Genomic DNA, 13,521 nt, shown 5'->3' with positions numbered 1-13,521 from the left:
CAATGTGGTCACTGTGAAATCCACACCTGCGGTATTTCCTGCGTCCATGCAGCTGATTCGGATCCTTATTGAAAAGCTTTTGCAAAATCAGGGACTCCAGCCCCACCCATCCACTCCAGTAATAAAGCCAGGCAGGGGGCTTGAGGTCTTAGTTCCTTCTGTCCGTGAAAGAAGCAATAACTTGGTGTTCTTTCCTAAAACAACTTTTGGTTTGACTCAAGGACTCCAGTTTGACTACTCTAACAGACTGCAATTCCAACTTGTGTTCTGGGACCTTTGCTTATCCTACTCAGGCCAGTATGGAATTTTCTTCAACTTTGAAATGTACGGCGTATGGGGGGAAGTTGCTCCAGGGTGACTCTCACCCCCCTTTGTGTTTCTTGCCGCTGGGAGGACAAACCCACTCCCTCCTTCCAAGGTGTCATGTCCTCTGAGGTGCAGGCTTCTTTGCCCTTGGCAATGGGCAGTAACTTACCTTCTTTTTCTTCTGTTCCCCTCGCTCAGAAAGCGGGAGGGAAGAAGACTTTGAAACAGCCTACCACCCCTTTGTAGAACCAGGAAGTGGCACAGCTTGTGCCAGCAAAACGTCACTGCAGCTTGGTACCAATAACTTTGTTTAGAGTTGCAGCCTAGCCTCTTGGCTGTTTCTATCGTTGGAGGACAACTTGCTCACACTGCCCATGCTTTCCCTGCCCCATTTACCCCAGCAGGCAGTGGACGCTGCAGCAATCCCTGCCATGCTTTTCCCTGCCCCAGTAGAGGGGAGGCTCAAGGCAGCCACGCCGCCTGTGCGAGTGATGACTAGCCAAGTCTTTGGGGCTCAGCCCATGGAGTATAAATCCTTGGAGGGGCCTTCGGGCTACCATCCTCCCTCTGCATCTTGCCACCTGGGACCTCCAGTGATGGCTCAGAATGTAAGTACTGTGTCTTTTGGGCCTCATCTGCCACTTGGCCCATGCCTCAACAGGTAGGTTGGTACTATTTTGAATAGGCACCAACTGCACTCTCCTTTCCTTATCAAGGATTTGGACTCCCTTCTTTTGGTTTTCAGGAGTTTAATAAGATTTTCCCCCAAGCTCATTCTGGTGCTTCCTCCCAGCTGCAATTAGCCAATGAGTCTGATGTAGATTCTGACTCCTATGAGGAGCAGATTTCTCCTACTCTTGAGGGAGGACTTTTTCCATCCCAGCTTCCATAGGGGATGAGTTACCTTATTTTTCCTTCTTGATTGCTCATCTGGCTCATTCCCTTCAGTGGCCTTCTATATCTTCTTTTGATACACCAGTAGAGGATTTGCCTTTCTTGGTTGAGTAATAGCAGAAACAAGCTCCAAGTATAGTTCTCCCAGTACTTCCATACTTGCTTAAGCTTGCAAAAAACCCCAAAAAACCCAAAATGCAACTCCAGCTTCTGTGCCTGGGATTTCTAAGTTTGTTAGTGGTTAGTTAAGCTTACTAAACCAAGCTTTATTGTGGTCAAAGTCATTCAATCCAAAAAAGCTAAGAAACCTCAAGCTAGTCCACAGTGGTAAGAAGATCCACACCACTGCTAGCCTGCTCACTTGCATGATTCATTACCATGCTTGTATGGCAATCTATCAGGTGCTCTTATGGCATAACTTAGGACCTTATTTAGATCTCCTTCCCATACAACATCAACAGATCCCAAGGGCTTTCTGTCAGGAAGCTCTCACCATAGCTTCTCATCAGAAAGATATGGCTAAGATGTTTGCTGCTGCAATGGCCATCCATCACCATGCTTGGTTGAGATCATCTACCCTCTCCAAAGAAGGCAGAGCAATGTCAGAAGAACTGCCCATGGCAGAACATAGTCTGTTTCATCCTGATACAGACCCTCAGTTCAAAAATACGCACAAGATTTGACAGGCTGGGTTGTTGTAGGTTTTTATGGGCTATATGGCCATGGTCTAGAGGCATTAGGAGAGAATGCCTCTAGACCATGGCCATATAGCCCAAAAAAACCTACAACAACTCAGTGATTCAGGCCATGAAAGCCTTTGACAATACTTTGACAGGCTGCTTCTAAGTTTGGCTTTTCACCACAATCTTTTTCCAACCTAGATTTTGCTGGCCAGCCCCTCAGCTTAATTATCATCAACTTTCATGACCTGTTTCCTTCAGGCCTCAGCAGGGCCAGAATTCTAGTGTCTCTGTACCTGGAAGACTTATTTTTTCTACCAGGGGCGATGGCAAATTAAAGGGAAAGAACAAGATCAGGGCCAACAGTGTTTTTAGCATGCATTTTTCTTTTCATTAATAGTCTCCAACCCTTCAGCTCCTATTTTTGGAGCTCGACTAGTCATTTTTAGATGCATGGCATCAGATCACTTCTGACTTATGGGTGTTGGAGATTACAGAGCATGTTTATGCTATTGAATTCCTCGAACTGCCCCCAGTAGGAACTGTACGGGCTACTCCTCCTTCTCCTGCGTTATGGCAGGAGGTACTTACTTTGCGTCAGAAAGGAGCAGTAGCTTCTTTACATCCTTCTATGTTTCATTTTTTCCTTTTTCCCAAATACTTTTTTGGTTTTCAAGAAAGGCAGTGGGCTTTGGCCAGTTTTGTACCTTAGAGGACTTATTGCATATATTGCATATCGCAAATTTCAGATGTTATCATTACCAACCAACAAGCCCTCCAGAGGAGGGTGACTAAAATGATCAAGGGTCTGGAGAACAAGCCCTGTGAGGAGCTGCTTAAAGAGTTGGGCATGTTTAGCCTGAAGAAGGGAAGGCTGAGAGGAGACATGATAGCCATATATAAATATATGAGAGGAAGTCACAGAGAAGAGGGGGCAAGCTTGTTTTCTGCCGCCCTGGAGACTAGGATGTGGAACAATGGCTTCAAACTACAAGAAAGGAGATTCCATCTGAACATTAGGAAGAACTTCCTGACTGTGAGAGCCGTTCAGCAGTGGAACTCTCTGCCCCAGAGTGTGGTGGAGGCTCCTTTTTTGGAGGCTTTTAAACAGAGGCTGGAGAGCCATCTGTGAGGGGTGCTTTGAATGCAATATTCCTGCTTCTTGGCAGGGGGTTGGACTGGAAGAGGCCCATGAGGTCTCTTCCAACTCTATGGTTCTAAGTCTCAGAGCCTAATATACACAGTACATAAATAATAATAACCAAATTATGCATCAAGATCAGCTGCACTGCAGCACTTTTTTTTAATCAGGTGAAAATTAGATTTACTGAATGAGTAGAATATTGACAGATAAATTCAGCAAGCAAAACTTTATCCCATTGTATGAACACTGATAATGGGAAATTGCTGTTTGTTCCCCAGACTGAAACTTACTGAAATGAATGAGATTGAACATGTTCCTGCTTAAGACTAATGAGTTTTCTATGAAATAGTTTCCTTGCGTTTGAAGCATTGAGTGGGATTAATTTAACCTGTTCCAAACCAATAAACAATGCAATTTCTTTCATCAGAGGAATGGGAAGAAGAGCAGTGTAACAGTTTCTGTTCCATGGTTTATTTTCTTCTTTGTGCCACCATTGCATGCAGCTGTGTGATCTAAAGTGATATTAAAAAAAATACTGGGATGCTCAAGTTCAAATTCCTGCTCAGTTATGAAGCTCACTGGAACTGACCTTGGGAAGAACTTACTGTCTTTCAGTCTAACTTATTTCACAGGGTCTTGGTAAGCTATAGCCCTGACCTACCTCCTTCTACGCTTTGACCTCTATCACTCTAGAGGCTTCTGCTACACAATTCTGGTTATTTTCTCTCTTTTTCTTATGTCTGGTACTCTTCTGTCAAACTACATACACATATCTTTGGAGAAGATGAGGGGAGACAGTTGAGGAGGAGGGAAATTGTCAATAATGGTTATAGATTTCTAAGTTTCCCACCAAAATTCAAAGATTTATTCTTGAAGTATATTCCAAATTGCATTGCCCTAAACGTGCATATTAAGAACATCGGATGTGTGCCTGTTTTCAAAATGCCTAATGTTCAAAGTGTAGATGCCATGTAATCACTGTGGGATTTTGGTCTACAATATTGTGCATTTGAATGAAGAGAAAGAGAAGATCTATCTATCTATCTATCTATCTATCTATCTAATGATCTATCTATCTTTCACCCCCTTTGTGTATGTGTGCGTGAAAGTCATTTTTCACACAAACACACACTTCAAAACAACACCTTACCATCTGAGGAGGATGCCCTTCTATCATGCAAATAGTAATTGCTGCAAACAATATTCTTCTCATGAGTTGATACACAGAGCTCAGTTGACATTATTTTTGTCTCTTGCATTTGTATTCTCTTAAGGATGAAATGAGAAGGCTGCAACAATTCTGTCACAACTCTTCTAATTCATCTCTAGCATACAATGAGATTCCAATGAAAGGGGGTTACAACAGGTTGAAAAATGCAATGAAACAAAAGTCATGCCATAAAATCCAGCAAATAACACTCATTATCTTCTTCCTTTCTTAGGAGGAGGGAAAAGAATATAAGACAGAGAGGAAGGGAAAGGGTAAAGAAGATGGAATGGAGGAAGAGGGGGAGAAGAATGGAGGTTGAAGAGGAGCAATGAAAAGAAAATAAGGAGGAAAGGGAAGTGAGGGAGGAAGGAGAAGGAAGAGGGAATAAGAAGAAGGAGGCAGGTGGAGAGGAAGATGATGAGGTAGTATACCCTATTCTCATAAACTTTTCATTTTTAACTATGAGTTGCATATAATTTTATTTATTTATTTATTTATTTATTTATTTATTTATTATTCAAACTTATATGCTGCCACTCCCCTGGGGCTCGGAGCGGCTTACAAGAACAGGCTAAAATCTAACACAATTTAAAAAACAATTGAAAACAATTTAAATGTGCTTACATGAAATGAAACAACTAGACCAGCCATTCTTTCCCAATGAAAGTTTCATTGCAATGTTTACTGCAGACAATGCTACAGCAACCTGGCACTGAATATCTGGGTTTCTCCAGCCATACTTCCCAATCCTCCCAATGCTGATGCTGCTTTTTAAAAATCCTATTAGACAGAGAACAAGGAGGAAAAGTGGAGTGAGGTAGCTGAGCAACCTTTATAAAAAAAAGGGGAGGGGTTTTTCAGTGACAGATAATAAATGATTGTTTTTTTTTTAAAAAAAAAAATATTATCTATCCTATGAACATCTGCCGAAGTGATGCCCTGATGCTAAAATTACACAAAATTTGTTGCAACCAAATCTCCCATAAATTCATGGCTGAAAATTGGCCACTTTATATCTTAATTAAATTTCAAGGTTCTGTAATACACAATCCTAAAAATATACTTCAAACAATAAGTTGTCAAGGTATTAAAATGATAAAAATGACCTGTTCATAAGGTGAATGTCAAGAACATGTTAATATGCATTTACAGTCCCATTGGTTTTGAAGCAGCTTGCTTTGAGCTAGCTCTTGCTGAAAGAATGCAGTGTCTTTTATTTATAGGCACAATTCACCAAGCACAGTCTCACACTGTCTCACTTCAATGAGACTTGGGGGAAAACAATGTTTAGCGGATTGTAACTAAATGGAACTTCCCAAGAACAGTTTATAAGTCTTAAAAAGCTCTTGTCACGGTTCAGCATTTTTTTTTTAAAAAATAGCATGGTATAAAGGTTTCTCACCAGTTATCTCAGCATGATTAATTTTTTTAAAATCTCTTTTGTTCAGCATCCACAATAGAAATTTGATCATAGAGGCTACATTTTTTAGATTCCAAACAAATTCTAGGAGAGATTTACATTGGGACAGGTTATAAAATCATAAACTAAGCCTTTCTGATTCAGGTATGTACGTTGTGATGCTCACTTAAATGAAAATCAACGAATGTTACACTATCATTGAAATATGCATGTTTTAGTGTGGCTATCAAAAGAAATATAGCCACACCAACATTACAGTAATCAGATTTACATCTCATACAGGTTGAGAATCCCTCATCTGGGGACCCCTCCAGACAAGCTCTATATCCCAGGATCTGACCCCAGTTTTCTGTTTTAAACTGGATTCTATGAGTCCACACTATCAGATAATCTGGGATAAACAGAAAACTTGGGATCAGATCCTGAGAGATAGGACCTGCCTTGAAGGGCCCTAAAAGGCTTGGGAACAGAAGTAATTTTTGGAAAGTGTGTGTTTGTATATAAGCAGGCCCATAGCGAGGGGGGGGGGGTTTAGGGGTTCAAACCCCCCCAAAATGTTTCAGAATTTTTTAAAAACCTGGTTTACTCATGAATTTTAACTAGTTAACCAAATCCCCATGCTAAGTCTATGAGATGCAAAAAATCAAGAGTCCCTCCAGAACTGCAAGCACTATCGCAAGCAAATATTAGCAATTTATTCACACTGTCATTACTTGCAGCAATAGCCGATGTAGTTGTTCTGGTACAGCTGTACCAGGAGCTCCAACTTTATTTGCTTTGTATTAAATGTTTGCTTGCAGTCCTAGGTTTCAAGGACTCATCAAGGAAAGCTTATGTATAGGATGTGTGCAAGCTTCCCCTGTACAAAAGCGTCAACCCTTAAGACCTTCCGGGGGAGAAAGGTCTTAAGAGTCTCCAAAGAATTTCCAGGAAAACAGCCCTAAAGACCAAAGAACTCCAGCTGGAGAACATCTACTGCCTTGCTGGTAGGTCCACTCGGCGTTCGAGACGCAGTTCGACCCAGTAGCGGAGCCCACATTACAGTCAGCCTGGGAGAAGTTAAAAAGGGGATTTTCCTTTAAAGAAGAATCTTTAATCTTCCTTCGTGGGCAAGATTAGGAATTCACCAGTTGCCTAAAAGCTTGGAATCATTTGCTTAACTTTACTGAAGACAAGAGAAGATTCTGTTTGATTGTTCATTAATAAAAGACTTTGTTGTACTTCTCAAACCATCTAAAGATTGTTTGTGGTGGAAACCTCTGAGAACTTCTCTTTAGGCCCCCTGGCTTCCCGCTGGGCAAAGGTTGCACATCCTGTTCTAAAGACAATTATTTACAGGCCCACCGCGCAACAGAACAGTAGTGAAGCAACCAAGTTGGGGGGGGGGTGTTGAATGCTCTCATTACAGAGGCCAGACTTGGTGGAGGTGGTTGACAAGGGTGGAGCTGCAGGCTATTGAAGGCTGCTCTGCCCCCTGTTGTGCTCTTTGCTTCAGCATGAGCTAGGAGGCAGGTTTCAACCCCCCCCCGCGAAAATTTCAACCCCCCCCCCCGAAAATTTCAACCCCTTCCAAAATCTTTTTCTGGCTACGGCCCCTGTATATAAGTACATGAGATATTCCGGAGATAGAACTCAAGTCTTAACACAAAAATCATGTATCATGTAAGGTCGCTTTATAAAAACAACACAAAGAACTAAAAGTTAAAAAGAATCTAGAATTTGAAAACTTTCACTTCCCTTTCTTCTGCTTGATGGATAATTGATTTGTAGTGTTGGAAAAGACTCTACTATTATATATAATACAATATTCAAATAGGAGAAACCGGTAGTTGTAATAACAGACTTCCATACAGTGATATCATAATTCATAGGGATGAAATTGTCAACCAGGTGTAAGTAGTAGAATGTTGGGTGGCAGTTACTATGTTTTGCTAAAATTTGTTATACAAATAAAATTGAATTCTATTCCAACTATGCGTGTCTATGCAAATTCCCATATGTAATAATGAAGATTATTCACAAAAAGAGAGGAAACCCCGACTGAAAATTTGCAAATGAGAAATAATCATGAAAGGGATGCTTAATGAACAACAGAAATCCTTTATTAAATGTAATGACCTCTACAAAGTGTTAGAGTTTCACAGAGTTTAAGAAGAGTAAGGGTATTTGATTTTGTCTCATTCTAATTTTCTAACAACTCCAAAGGAATATGTAACTAACTTGGAGGGGGGGGGGGTCTGATCTGAAGTTTAAGAGAAATGTGAGAGAAAGAGAACTTGAGAAATGGATATCTGGCAATGAGAAGGAGGGTGGAAACTGTTATCCATTTAAAAAAATGGGAAAACCTTCTCCAAATTCTATGTAGAAAAAAGTCCTTAAAAGTTTTGGATTTTTAATCTGAGTCACTCTGGAACATAAATGGTTAAATTCAGTGAGGTTTCCTCCATGATAATTACATTCAAGATGGTAGCCTTAAGGTATTTTGCAATCGTTTGCAAAGTTTTGTGGAAGTCAGATCCACCAAATATACAGTAGGCATGTGTGATCCATTAAAAATGATTCTAAAGTGTGTTCAAAAAAGGGGGTGCTAGCACTTCATTTCTAAAGTTCTTTCTGAATTTTGGGGTTTAAAGTCTTGGAACTCTAATGAAACTTATGAATCTTTGTAAGTACTTCATTAATAGTGGTCACACATGTGCAATAGGGAAAACACCACTGAGAGTGGGGAAACTTCAGAGGCTACCCTCATTTTTGGGCTATTCTGATGAAACTTGCCTTAGTGGTAGAACACATTTACCATTGTTAGCTCACCAAATCTCACAATCTCTGACTTATCCATGGATTTTTGGCAAATTTTCAATTTTTTTTTAATAATAAAGGAAATCTGTTACTTTTTTTGAAAGTGTCATTTTCTGTATCACTGTGTGGTCTTTACTTTGAAAGTTGTTGTTCTATTCCAGAAACTTTTGGGGGGTTTTGTGGCAGAAACTGTGTAAAATTGGTGAAGACTCAACAAAGCAAATTGTACTACAGGGTAATGTCCCTTACACAAAGACCAAGTTTAAATAAACTTTTGCTGTGTTTTTTATGACAGAACTAATTAGGAAATAACATTTATAACCCAGGAACAGAAATCATAGTACAGACACCATCAAGGGGCATCTAGACTGTCCCCTTTCTTCCAGGCAGAAAGCCACCATCCAAACTCTCCTGACATCCATTTGCTTCCTCTATTTAGTTGGAGGGGACAAACTGTGTGTGTCCCGTCTTTCCCTCCTTTTTTCTCCACTCTAGCTTTACAATATTATGAGCGCTATGGTAAACTGAGGCTGAGAAAAGGCAGGATCTGGTCCTGGTCTGTCCTTCATTCTGGCATCACCTTATTGCAGTGATACAACTTCTTGGATGCTGATTCATGATGTATCGGGGACTCTTAAAAACTTTTTCAAAGCCAACATAAATAAATGTTTATTGACAGTTTAATGTTAGTCTGGGACTACACTGTGAGAATCTTGTTGGTAATACATGAGAGTTTTCCTGAATAATTCAGCCTGTTCTTTTTAAAGTGTTTTCTCACTACATGTTGTGAAAGTGTTAGAAAAATAAAGAATAAAACATAAAATGTCAGCTTCAACTAATTATCGCCAACCATCCTTCCCTATACATTCCCCCGCAAAAGAGAACTGTTTTAAATTCCATCACCAATAAAGATCTGATATCTGTTATTGCCATCTTTGTGAGTTATAAATTTCTTCTGCATATTCTCACAGATAAGGAGGTGTTGCTCAAAAATTAGAGCTTTGGGGAGCTGTTTAAAAGGTGTTACAAACTGTGCTCAATAAATCCTGCCAGTCTTACGATGCACTGTAATTGCCATTTTCCCATCAGACTTGCTCTGCATCAGGAGCCTGGGAAGCTGCAAAGAGGCTTGCACATTAAACAAAGAAACTGAGTAGGCATGTAAAAATTGCTAAGAATTGCACCCTGTGTGCTTTCAGGGGATTTCTGAGACATTATGCTGAGCAGTAAATTGAGGAATAGTAGCACAAGGCAATTTCGAAACAGATTGTGTCATTGTGATCTTGTTCTGAATGTGTTTATGGGTATTACAGAGATTGGACAGAAGAAAGTTGGTGATAAAGGTAAGACACACCTTTGTTTCAAGGAGACAAGCCAGACAGAAGGCAGAAAAACATAGTGTAATGATCTCTAGCTCATGCCATACAGCTGACATAAACCACATAGCCATGGGACATTGGGCCAAAAGGAAATGCAGGACAAAGGACCAGCCATAAAACTCAATTGCTCAAAGGTGAGGGGAGAACATAGCCAGGATTCCTGAATGAGTGATTTAAGGTATTGTAGCTAGTACTATATAGGAGGCCAGTATTTGAAGCTCTTGTATTCTGAACAATAAACGCATTGATATCTACTCCACTTGTGAATCTCTGCGTGATCCTTCATAGGAGATTTCCAGAACCACACAGCTTGGAACTGAGATATCTGACACATAGATATATACTGTTTCGAGCAAAGAAAGAAGTTCCATCCCCAAACTATTTGGGTCACTGATCAAAAGCTAGGCTTTTCTTTTTTGGGGGAGGGGGAGAATCACCAAAGTTTATATGAATCTGATGTTACTGCATGAGAAAACAAGCAAATGTTGTAAATGCTTAGCCACCCATTCAAAAAATCCTTGACTTTGATATAAGACTTAGATGCTTTATATTTTAATTCCCATACATATACATGTATAACATACATACACACATATATATACACTCACGTCTCATATGCATAGTAATTTGTGCAAAGCATTATTAGCTCAAGTGTCCAGTTTCTTCACAATAGTAGTGTATTTTCATTTTGTCACATGCACATACAATGCTCACACAGCAACTACAGCACAACAGGCAAGACAACTTTTTTTTTTGTTTTTATTAAGTCATATAACAGGACAATTTGTTAGTTAATTTTCTAATATTGCACATTTTACAGTAACATATATAGTAAAATAAAACACACCAAAACAAACAAAAGCCACTTGTGGAAAATGTTCAAACTTTCTCTAAGAACAAGAGTAATAACTACCAAAAAACGTGCTTTCAAATGGCAGCTCAGACTGGGGAGAATTCTATATCCTTTTAACTTCTCCCATTTACCACTCAAAGATAAAACAAGGCAGAATTTATAAACTGAGCGAGACTGAGTAAGATCCATTGCAAATATTGAGTTACTTGTAATTAAATGTGTTGACAGTGTTTTATGACTACATTATAACAAGGGACAACTACTTTCTAAAAGCATTTGTCTACCATTGGAATTCTAAAGTTAAAAGGGGTAGTTGGCATTTTAAACAGTAACTCTGTCATATTGCTAGTCTCAAAAGCAACAAAATAATCTGTAATTTTTAAGGTTTTTTTCCACATGCATGAAACTATTTCAGTGATTGTCAGTATCCCTTCTGAGTAATTTTCAAATGCTATTCATATTTCATTTGCAAATGTAATCTCATGTATTTTTGTGCAATGCATTATCCTGGACGAAGTCTTGAAGTCCAAAGGACTTTATAGCTCTTCTTTATCTCACTGGAGTATACTAGGGACCTATCATACTGATGCCCCCTCCCCCTTTTTGTCCCATTTTGCTGGCAATCACCGGCGAGACAGAAGATGTGTGTGATTTTGCAAGCTGCGCACTGCATACACTCCCTTTTTCTTCCATCAGGCAGGGGAAGGGCCTAGGTGTGTTGACACCCTGTCCTTTCTCCCATTAGACACGGGAAAGCATGGTAAGGTGCATTTGTGCATTGCCGTTTCCCCCATCAGATGACAGGAAAGCCTAATAACTGTGGATAGCTCCATTGGAGTGACCCAAAACATGGAACAGTCACTGTGACTGATGAGGAAGCTTCTTGCAACACTTCCTCCCCACTTCAGTCATTGATGGGGCAGGGCCACGGACTACACCATATGATAGCATTCATAAAGTTCTGTGGCCAAAGAAGAGCAATGGGCTCCCCCCCCCCCCGTGTGATCAGGTGGTAGGACATACTTACTTCACTGATGCAAATATTAGCAACTAACTCTTCATCGATCTTGCTATCAATACATTTCTCTCTTCAGTGAGGCCAAGCAGATCTACTGCTGACCTTTAGACAGATGGAAGCAACATCATCATCATCTATGCTCTTCTGGTCCTGAAAACAGTGCTATTGTGCCCTGATTCCACTTCTCAGGATTCTCTTCTAAACATATAAAGAAATCATACTGTTATCCTGAACTAAAAATATTGTCTGTTGTTGGAAACCAAGGAAAATAAAGCCTATTAATCATAACTGTCAATGAACTTGTTGTCTACGACAGCAAATCTTTCCATGTCCCTTCTATTTTTTCCCCAATTTCCTTTTAAAAAATCCGCTATCATTGTTGCTCTCTTCTGGAACCATTTGGTTTTCTCTAAATTCTTCCTTAAGTATAGCATTTTTGGAAGAGAAAGAGCTTTAAAAGAATAATATCTGTGTTAGCCAAGAAAGAGGAAGAAAAACAGAGAGGCAAAGAAAACTTGACATAGTAAACAGGTCAGGAAAATATATTGTCTTTTCAGCAGGCTATCATTGCAATCTTTTTTCTTCAAAATGGAAGATTCAGCAAATTGACACTTTATAGCAGAAGATGTCAGTGGAATTTCCAATTTAAGCACTTATGAATCAAGAGGCCTCTTAGCACCTTGTAGGACAGAAGCACACAAGATAGTCTTAAGTGCCAAAGTGTTTTCTTCTGGCATTGCTGAAATAGACTTTTGATTATTCTTTTTTCCCAGAGAAATCCTCTACAGATCACTGCTTTAGAATAAAAAAATTGAATTCCCCAAGAGAAAAGCAATAGACATGTTTTCCCTTACCCATAAAGACAACAACAGGGGTGCTATCAACTTGACAAATGGTATTCTTAAGTGTGTACAATATATTCCTCTCTGGATTTTCGAAGTTTGAGAAAGGATTTGGATACGATACAGTTCTCCACATCCATCTCATTTTCTGTCTTTTTCTGTCTAATTAGCTAATCAAGGAAAGCAGAATTTAAGAATGACACAAAATATAGTGATACAACTGATTTCCATAGACAATAATGTTAAAACTGAAAATGGTAACCAAATTTGGGGAAGCAAAATGAAACAATATATTTGCATCAATTGGCTTTCACAGTCAGTTCTTTAACCTTTCTGTTGATGAAAAGATCTGTTAAGAATATAACACTGCAATTTAATTCTATCAAAATCAATTAGAACTATAACAATGGTTTCAGCCATTAGTGTCTTTCTTAAGTTTACTAAAACCAAAAGTATAACTGATTTGGTAATGGACATCTTTGCTTCTGGCATCACATACCCTCCAAGCACCATTTCACAGTAACAGATGACAAAGGTTATTAATGATGAACAACATATAAATTAGTAATGTTTCAGCAGTTTGATTTTGACTAAACTGTTGAAAGGTTGGGGCCTTTTGCCTTTTTCTCCCCTTCTCCCAGAGTGTTAATTGGGTGAAGATAACTTTTACACCATAAACACATTAGTTAGCAATTGGAGTAAGCTGAAGAAAAAGGTAGAAGGAGAGAGAAAATGGGACATTTTAAAAGAAGCTAAAAAGTGAGTTGATGGAAAATTAATCAGGACTGTTTCTGATGAATGAGGACGCTTGGAAGGTAGGGCATCGCTATTGATACTATTGATACATTGAAACATCTGCATAGATGCAGAACAAAATGGAATAGTATCAAGGATCCTCAACTTAGTGATTTTTAGAAGACTTTGAAACTTCCCAAGTTCCTTTTACATTATGTTTCCAGAATATTTAGGGTCATTT

This window comes from Anolis sagrei, chromosome 3, assembly GCF_037176765.1.
Source record: "Anolis sagrei isolate rAnoSag1 chromosome 3, rAnoSag1.mat, whole genome shotgun sequence".
NCBI lineage: Eukaryota > Metazoa > Chordata > Lepidosauria > Squamata > Dactyloidae > Anolis > Anolis sagrei.
Note: the sequence above shows the minus strand (reverse complement) of the source record.